Raw genomic sequence first — 8,934 nt, 5'->3', positions numbered from 1 at the left:
TTTCTTATATATTTGTTTTGCCATTACACTCATCTTTATTTTAATATATATTGTAAATATGTCAGATTTTTGTTAAGTTTGAAATTTGACATCAAAGTATAGACATTGCAAAATGCAGTTTGGAACACTTGCAGAAACATTATAAAAGTACATAGTAAGCAATGCTGGCAGTTTGTTTTGATCCCAGATATCTGATCACCAAAGTCTTGGCTACATGAAGATGACTAAATGGTGTAGATGCAACATTCATTTGGATAAATAAATAAGAAAAACCTAACTCATGTCATTATTTCTGGCTCCTTTCATTGAATATGTAGCAACTTTCATGTGTATGAATGAGCCATTGTCACCTGGCCACGTCCCCAACCCCCCTTTATGGCACTGAAGGGGATGCATCTGGATCGCGTTTCACCGTTGCGCTGTTAATCAAATTACCATGCGAATGCGATTTGAATACGCGCTAATGCGGCTATTTATAATGTGAATAGCGATCTTTGGGTGAGAGCGGTACTACACGCCCCCGATTTTTTGCCGATTTATCCTAATTAAAAAAACTTTAATACTTCCGACAATGGACGTTTTGAAAAGAAGACAGATTACGGATTTAGCCAGCGTTTTTTTCATGATTCTACATTAAGATTTCAGCGAGATATAAACTGAAATAGACGCGAAAAGTACGCAATGTCGCCGACGACATACTCGACCCCAGAGAGTTAAGCTACCTCCGGACCACCAATTTGGGTGCAGTAAACAACGGTGGGTGTCCCAACTAGAATTGTTAAACTACGAGATCAAGAATCGACCTGTGAGAGTCAACACAAATGTGGATGGCCTGTCCCGGTTGCCTTCACAAGTGCAGAGTGAGATCCCGGTGTCATTGGCATTTCTGTCCTGGCTGCCACCCCTGTAGAATCAGAATCAGAATCAGCCTTTATTCACCAAGTGTGCTGGGGCACACAAGGAATTTGTTCCGGCAGCTTGAGACCCTCTCGTACATAGAGACACTTGTAGGATCACGCAGGCCCCACAGACAGTATTTTATGGCTGCTGCGGGAGTGAGTCGGCCATGCTAAGATCTACCTCCGTACCTCCCTCTCCCAGGGCCCCTCTCCAGGGAAGCCGAAGCCCGCATTCCAATGTTTATGGCCCTCAAATGGAGGACCCAAATAGTGTGGAGAGGGGGGAAAGGGGGGGGGGAGATCCTGCATATCTCTGGAGTGGGACAAAGCTAAAATCATACGCCACCTATGTGTATTTGACTGTATATTGTCCTCACTATTATTTGGCATCATTACTGTAAACTTGGTGGATGTGTATGTGTCAGTCACAATTGTCTTCTATTTCTCTTATGAATGTGTCATTGTATCTTCGCCACTTGGACAATTATATACATATATATATATATATATTATAGAATATGCACAGATAGGTAAACACTGGGGTTATCCAACCACGCGCTCACACCTCTCTCAGAGATTGGGGAATGAGTTTAAGTGGTGTAACCAAGTAGGTAGAAATGATTGAGCGCATAGTTATTTATTTAATAGAACTAAGGAAAGCCCCCACCCCTCACCAAAGGGGGGGGGAGGGGTAGAAAAGCGGTCGCTTATCTATACCTTACAGCCGTAAATCGGAGATTCGCGCTCTTTTTCTACCTCCCTTTGTCTGAGAGAGACTGGGGTACAGCTTCAGTAAAACTCACCTAAACTTGTCACAGCTGTGAGATATACCACCTAACCAGGTATTCTGTACATTGATGGCAATAATAAGTATGCGCCTCATAAAAGGAATTATACATTAATCAATAAAAATTAGCTAAGGTTTGGATCGAAGGTGGAATATCATGTTTGGTATCGATGTCATCCTAAATTATGTCCGAATATGAATCCGGGGACGGATTATTACACAATTGAACCTATCCAAAGCTAAATTACTTAATTAAAATCAGCACAAAATTTGGCCAAAGACCACCATAAATCTATGGGGCCATTCGGGGAGCCTGCAACCGGCCCCTCGGATCCAGGTACCAATTCTCATTGGGTATGAGTCGGACCCTGGGTCATGAATATTCATGGAACCCATGGGGCATAAAAACCTCACACCCAGAGGAGAAAGGAGAGAGGAGGAGAAAAGAAAAGAAGGAAAAAATGCGAAGCCTCCAATCCAAGACTGCAGGAGAAACTACGCGCGGAGAAGATAAATCTACCATCGAAACTCCGAAGCCTCTTCGCCGCGAGTTTCAACAAAAGACAAAGCTGATCCCCGCTGCAATCACGTAAACTCACCGTCAACTCTCTCATAGGCAACTGGTACCGGCTGATCTACACTGAAATCTGGGTTGCCTGTTTAGATCCTAGGCTTGCCATTGCAGAACACTATTTAATCAAAGCTGATCATTGTTTCCTATCGTAAATCCATTTTCCGTAATTTCGTTTTTGTGTTTGTATGTATTATGTTATGTGCAATGTTTGTCCTGTTTTAGTGTAGCATTAGAATAAACGCATGCTGTTCACATTTTAAATCTCCCTCTCTGTGCTTACAATAAGTCACTTTATTGGTCTGAATCCCGTTACTGAGCTTTGAAGTCCCACTCGCGTCCTCAAGTATCGCGAGACTCTCTCTTTGGCCAAGAGCTGAGTCGCTAGGTTACAGAGAGAAGCTGACCCGGTGGACGGGCAGCTAACTTAGACTGAGTAGTGATACCAACGAATGAATTCCATTCACATTCTGGACTTAAATCATCCAGCTCATTACCAAGTGGGACTAATATGAAGACTGTGATATCGGAACAACAACTCAAACCTAATATTCCATATTTAATTGTGTATGAATTAATCATTAATTAATTCATAATCAATTCCCCTTGAACATTGGTGGAAAACCACCCCCATTTGAGCTGTTAAATTCCTACACACTATACAAGCTATACAACAATAAATGACACTATACAACAATAAATGACACTATCCAAACAAAAAATAAATTACACTGTACAAAAAATTACAAGTATGAAACATATAAATATTATATACAAGCCCACGTGGGTAACATTGTACATTATTAAGGTACGACGTAGAGTGTAGACAGGGGGCAGGTGACAGCTTAGCTGTTTATGAGGGTGATGGCCTGAGGGAAGAAGCTGCTCCTATGTCTACTGGTTTTTGTGTACCGAGCTCTATAGCGCCTGCCAGAGGGGAGGAGCTGGAAGAGATTATGTCCTGGGTGTGACGGATCTGAAATGATTTTAACTGCTCGTTTCCTAGTCCTTGAGCAGTACAAGTCCTGGATGGAGTGCAGGGGGGCACCGATGATCTTTTCTGCTGTCCGTACAGCCCGCTGCAGTCTGTTCCTATCCTGCTTAGTGGCTGCTCCATACCAGACTGTGATGGAGGAGCAGAGGACAGACTCAATGACTGCAGTGTAGAATTGGATCAGCAGCTCCTGTGGAAGACTGTACCTCCTCAGTTGTCTCAGGAAGTACATCCTCTGCTGGGCCTTTTTGAGGATGGAGGAGATGTTGGACTCCCACTTCAGGTCCTGGGAAATGGAAGCCACAAATGGGTCCCTCACGGCTTTGATCCAGGCTGTGGGACCAGTGCCAGTATGGGAGAAGGCGGACTTAGTCATGCTACAGGCCTCGGATCCTTTGAACACCGCAGAACGTGTATGCGCTAGCTTACGTTCATCCGGCTATATGTTTTATTATTCCTTAAAACGTAATTAAAAATAACACATTAATAAAATACATGTAATGTATTTTTATTCTATTAAAGTTTAACCTCAACCCTTAACACCCCCAAACCATATGTCCCCCTATCGGCAACACGTGGCATAAGCATGCAGGGTATCCGCGGATCCTTAAAAAGTCTTAAAAAGTCTTAAATTCCATAATTTAATAATAAGGCCTTAATTAGCATTAAAATGTCTTAAATTCGCGTTTCAAAGGTCTTAAAAATGAAATCTAACCAACCCTGTAAATAAGATTTTATTTATTCAATTTGAAATCTTTTCGTCTTTTTGTCACGTATCACATAATGGGCGGAACCAATTAAAATACGCGTTCGCGGGGAGTTCGCGTGACACAGGCTTTACGGTAACGCTGCGTGAACCATGGTAAAGTTTGAGCTTTAGCCTTGTTTAGCCATGGGGAAATGTAAATTTAGTGAAAATTGGTTACATAACCCTAATTTTGCGCCGTGGTTAAGACCAGTTAGTGGCAGTGTGTTCGAGGTCCGGTGCATATTATGCAAAAAAAACTTAAAACTCGAAACAATGGGAGTGAAAGCTTTGGAGACGCACATGCAGTGTAAAAAACACAAAGTGGCTGCGGAAACCTGTCGGAAAACACCTGGTATTTACCAGTTCTGCTCCGTCGAGCCCACAACAGTAGGCCTACCACAGAGAGCTGCTGCATCCCAAACATCGGCGACTGCATCAGCTTCAACTTCAAGCACTGCGGTTTCCGCTCCAGCAGACATCAGAGCAACGTTTGCCACTACCACAACACTCAGAGCCGAGGTACTCTGGTGTCTGCATACGATAACGAAGCATCAGTCCTATACTGCTAACGAAGCTGTCGGTGATGTTTCCAGACTCTGAAATCGCTCGTACATTTAAGTGTGGCAAAGACAAAACCGCATACATTGCCAGATTTGGACTGGCTCCTTACATAACCAAGCTCCTCGTTGCGGATGTTAACAAGGAAATGTTTGTTTTAATGTTTGATGAGAGCCTTAATGAAACATCCAAAAGTAAGCAGTTGGACTTGCATGTTCGATTTTGGGGGCAGGATCGCGTCCAGTCAAGATACCTAGGGTCACAATTCATGGGACATGGAACAGCTCAGGATTTGCTTCACCATTTCAAAGTAAGTACCAACCCATCACAAATCAAATTTTTATGTATCATTGGAAGCAATAATTATTCTTATATGATATGTAGTGTCTATATATATATATATATATATATATATATATATATATATATATGTATGTATATGTGTGTGTGTGTGTTTAATTTTGTTTCATTAACAATCAATCTATTATGGTTTTAATAGAACATGTTTTATGTATAAAAGTTTAATATATATATATATATATATACATGTATATGTATGTGTGTGTATATATATATATGTGTGTGTGTGTGTGTGCGTGTGTGTGTGTGTATATATATACTTTTATATTTTTATTTATTTACCTTTTCCCTAGGAATGTGCATTGCAGTTGGACTTGAAAAACCTTCTATCAGCTAATTGTGGTGGGGCGCTGTGGCCTCCACACCCTCCACAATGCCTGCAAACGTGGCTTCTCCATTTGGCACATGGAGAAGGTTCTAAGGGCCTTGCACATACTCTTCCACAATGCGCCAGCTAGGAGAGAGGATTTCACGGCTCTAACCAAATGCACAAAATTTCCACTTCCGTTCTGTGGACACAGGTGGCTCGAAAATCTAGCAGTCGTGGAGAGAGCTTTGGAGGTTTGGCCATCGGTGACCATGTACATGGATGCAGTCAGGAAAAAGAAGATACCAAATCCAGGAACGGCATCTTATGACACTCTTGAAGCTGCTGAAAAAGATCCTCTTATTCTGGCAAAGCTACATTTCTACATGGCTATCACAAGGACCTTCAGTCCTTTCCTTACCTTCTATCAAACAGATGTGCCTGTGATTCCGTTCTTTGCCAAAGACTTGGCTGAGCTGTTGAAGGTATTGTATTTCCAGTACAGCATTAATAATTAATCTAATTATTTTATTTAATTTTAAATCTTGTTTGGAAGTTTTCCATTTAATGGCATACATAGTTTATGGAACTAGGAGATGAAGCAAACACTAACAACAATAGTTGTTACGGTAGTATACTAAAATTGAACTCAAGTAAATGTAACTTTTTTGTGTGTTTTGGCAGAGTATGCTGAGGCGTTTTATCAAGAAAGAAGTACTCAAGGATATCAGTCCACTTCAGCTGGTCAGATTGGATGTCAGTGACAATCAGAGCTGGGTCAACCCAAAGGAAGTAAACATAGGCTTGGGTGCAGAATCTCTTCTTAAGGTATTGTTTTCAAGTTATTTAAGCTAAAAGCTTGATTTCATAAAAGGTCATAATAGGTTATAATAGGTTTTTGCATCCTCCCATCAGGAACTACAGAAACAGAAAAAGATAGGGGAACTCACAGTTCTGGAGTTTAGGAAAGACTGTCTTAAAATGATGTCTACCATCATCCAGAAAGTACAGGAAAAGAGCCCATTAAAGTATCCTGTAGTGAGGCAGGTGGCCTGTTTGGATCCCAGCATGATGTTGTCTGACCCTGACTGGTGCAAGAGCAACATGACAAAACTGGTGCAGAAGTTTTTGCAAGCCCAACAGTTGTCAGGAGGGGTGTCTGCTGGTAGGAAAGAATAGTTCAGTTCTATCGAAGTGTAGTAAATCAAGTTGTGAAATATGCCATTATTCTAAATGTAAAAAATGGCTTGTGTAAACATTGTATTAATACTTTATATGCATACGTTTTTTTTAAATAAAATTAATAGTATTTTTCCCTTACTGTTGTTTTCTGTAGGTGATGTGATAATCCAGCAGTTTAGTGACATGTTATCTGCTGAAAATGAGACCCTTGTCTCATACCGATCCACAGAGACCAGGCTAGATACGTTCTTGCATGGTGTACTTGCCGAGCGCTATGATGAGTTGTGGGGCTTTTGCAAGAAACTGCTTCTCCTGTCCCATGGGCAGGCTACAGTGGAGAGGGGATTCTCCATTAACAAAGAAGTGGAGACCTGCAATATGCAGGAGGAGACAATGGTCACGCATCGACTGGTATGCGATTATGTCAACATCTGTGGGGGGCTCCTCAATGTGCCTATTTCTAAAGAGTTACTGGCCTCAGCTGCATCTGCCAGGTCTAGATATAGAATGCACCTTGATCAGCAGAAGGCTAAGAAAATTACAGATGTCCAGGCACAGAAACGGAAATCTTTAGAAGAAAACATCGAGCACCTGAAAAAGAAAAAGAAAATTCTGGTCCAGGTATCTATGAGCCTGCAGAGGGATGCAGATCAGCTTGCAGAAGAAGCTGAAGTAAAAGCTGGCACCTTGATGGCACAGCTCATTACAAAATCAAACACACTGAGGAAGAGATATAAAGAAAAAACAAGTGAATTACAGCAAATTGAGACCGAGTTGGAGGCAAAGGGCAAAGAACTGAGATCAATACAGTAAAAAACAAATGTTCAGGTTAAGTGTACTTACTGCTGTGCAGTGTTTGTTTGAAATCTTCATAAGCCCATGGCTGTCACTATTCTTCCTAATGATTAGTCAGTGCAAAGACTATGTTTTGCAATTTTGTTTCACTCTTTCTGTAAATCAATAAAGAGTTTAAGGTAATTGGTTGTGTTGTGTGGTGTTTGCAAATTTGTTACTACAAAATTGGTCTTAAATTTCATTCTGTACGGTATTAAAAAGGTCTTAAAAAGTCTTAAATCTAACTCGTAGAAACCTGCAGATACCCTGGCATGTATGATACCATTTGGCCAAAACCCCTCGACCAATCAGTACAAAGGATATGCCCACCTCCCGCTTATTACGTCATAGATGGGGGAGAGCTTTAAGCTCCGCCCAATGTACCAACTAACCTCTCTGATGGCGTTGTGGTCGGACTTCCCAAATTCCCCTAATACCCTCTAATTCCCCACCCAGTGCCTGGCCACAGACCCCTAGGGGGTTCTAGTTTCCCATCTGGTTGCTTCTCGCCCGAAACTCAGTTGCTCCCTAATTAGGCTCCTGTCACTGTTCAGTCCCATTGCTGACAGCTTCTGACCCTACTCCTGCCCTGCAGAACCTAGTGATATGGCCAGGGCTATCACACTTCCAACAGATAGGTCTACCATCTGAGTGGAATCTCAGCTTAAACCTACGTGTACATGGGTCGGTTGGTCTTGTCTGAGGAGAACTCTGCACAGGCCCTAGCCGCATCACAATCAACTCCAGCTGCTCCTGTTGCTTAGAAAGGCATTCTTTAAGGTCTGTTATTTCAGAAGAACAAGCAGAAACACTATTAATAACACTAGCAGGGGATGGCAAATCTTGAACTATACAAGAATAAGCACGTGCAATCTGACTAACTGAAGGTGCCCCTTCCCAACACAGAGCTTCAGTCCTAATCTCCAAAAAAAAACATTAGGGTGCAGTCGAACGTGCCTCTTAAGTTCCTTTTTTAGCATATTATCATTCACATGCTCGATAAACTGATCTTACTAACACATCTGCATTGGGAACACTCTGTGGATCTCTACGTTTCATTGCTTCCATCAGTGCCAACAATGCATGGGAGAACCCCCTAAGGGGCTCACCCTCACGTTGGCACCTTTGGAAAAAATTGGTCTGCAAATTAATATAAGATTTCGAATAACCATATTAAATTAGATTAGATTAGATTCAACTTTATTGTCATTACACATGTGAAAATACAGGGCAACGAAATACAGTTTAGCATCTAATAAGAAGTGCAGAGAGTAGCAAGTGAAATATATGCAGTATGTAGAATTTGTACAGTTAAGAGAGTATGTACAGAGGTGGGAATAGTTATGTACAGTTTATGTTCAAATAAGTTAAATGAGCAGAGAAGGGTAGTGTAAATGATGTGGATAAATTAGTATTAGTAATATACAGATAAGTTCGGTAGATATACAGATATTCTATATTGCTATACAGAAGGACAAATATACAGATGTACTATGGACAAGTATACAGAAGTATACTTCTTTGGGGGCAGCGTGTGGCTCAGTGGGCTAAGCCGTGTGCCTGTAATCACAAGGTTGCCGGTTCAAGCCCAGCACATCTGTGGCAAGACCCTCAACCCCCAGCTCCATCATCAAGTTTTCAGATGACACCACACTGATCGGTCTCACAACGGTGAGTCTGACTACAGGGAAGAG

The 8,934-nt window shown here is 41.6% G+C and overlaps 1 long non-coding RNA gene across 1 annotated transcript; it reads left to right on the top strand.

The window, feature by feature from the left end:
- The first annotated feature begins 5,927 nt into the window (after positions 1-5,927).
- LOC140578858 (uncharacterized) lies at positions 5,928-7,233 on the top strand. The gene is made up of 3 exons (XR_011983144.1): positions 5,928-6,052; positions 6,140-6,389; positions 6,561-7,233. It is a non-coding gene; the product is annotated as an uncharacterized lncRNA (long non-coding RNA).
- Positions 7,234-8,934: the final 1,701 nt, after the last annotated feature.

The sequence above is a fragment of the Paramormyrops kingsleyae genome, chromosome 1, assembly GCF_048594095.1.
Source record: "Paramormyrops kingsleyae isolate MSU_618 chromosome 1, PKINGS_0.4, whole genome shotgun sequence".
Classification (NCBI taxonomy): domain Eukaryota; kingdom Metazoa; phylum Chordata; class Actinopteri; order Osteoglossiformes; family Mormyridae; genus Paramormyrops; species Paramormyrops kingsleyae.
The sequence above is the reverse complement of the archived record's forward strand: the minus strand, read 5'-3'. Positions and strand labels throughout refer to the sequence as shown.